Here is a 554-nt window from a genome sequence, read left to right on the forward strand (position 1 = left end):
ATAACGTCCCAATACAAAAAAAAACTACAACGAAACAATATTGCGCTGCAGCAATACAAAAGAATCCTCATCTTATATTTACTTTACCGAAACACCAGCAAACCAAGTGACTGCAGAACACAACCTGACAAATACGCAATCCAAACGGGGAATCTGTTACGATCGCTCAATCCTCTCAATCTGCTCAACTACCAGCAAATGCAAAGAATGACAAGATTACGAGTCGGTACACGATTGTGCAACCAACCCCCATCCAAACAACATCCTCCAGAACGAAGAGAACTGCAACATACAAACCAACCAAACAGCCAACTTTTACCACACTTCCGGCGGCTCCGCATCTACCTTTACTTTACAGATAAAAAGTAGCGCCACTAACAACGACCCAAAGGCGAAGCCCAACATTGCTCATTGGCTTTCCATTGGTTTCTGCAGCACGGCAAGGCGCAAAAAAAACGCGAACGAAAAACCCCAAAGAAATCGCTTCCACAAAGTTGTTGCTCTGCGGTTTCTTGCCGTCCGTTGCTGCTTTCCGTGCTTTATGGCTCTCGCAG

This window comes from Anopheles aquasalis, chromosome 3 (assembly GCF_943734665.1).
Source record: "Anopheles aquasalis chromosome 3, idAnoAquaMG_Q_19, whole genome shotgun sequence".
Classification (NCBI taxonomy): Eukaryota; Metazoa; Arthropoda; class Insecta; order Diptera; family Culicidae; genus Anopheles; species Anopheles aquasalis.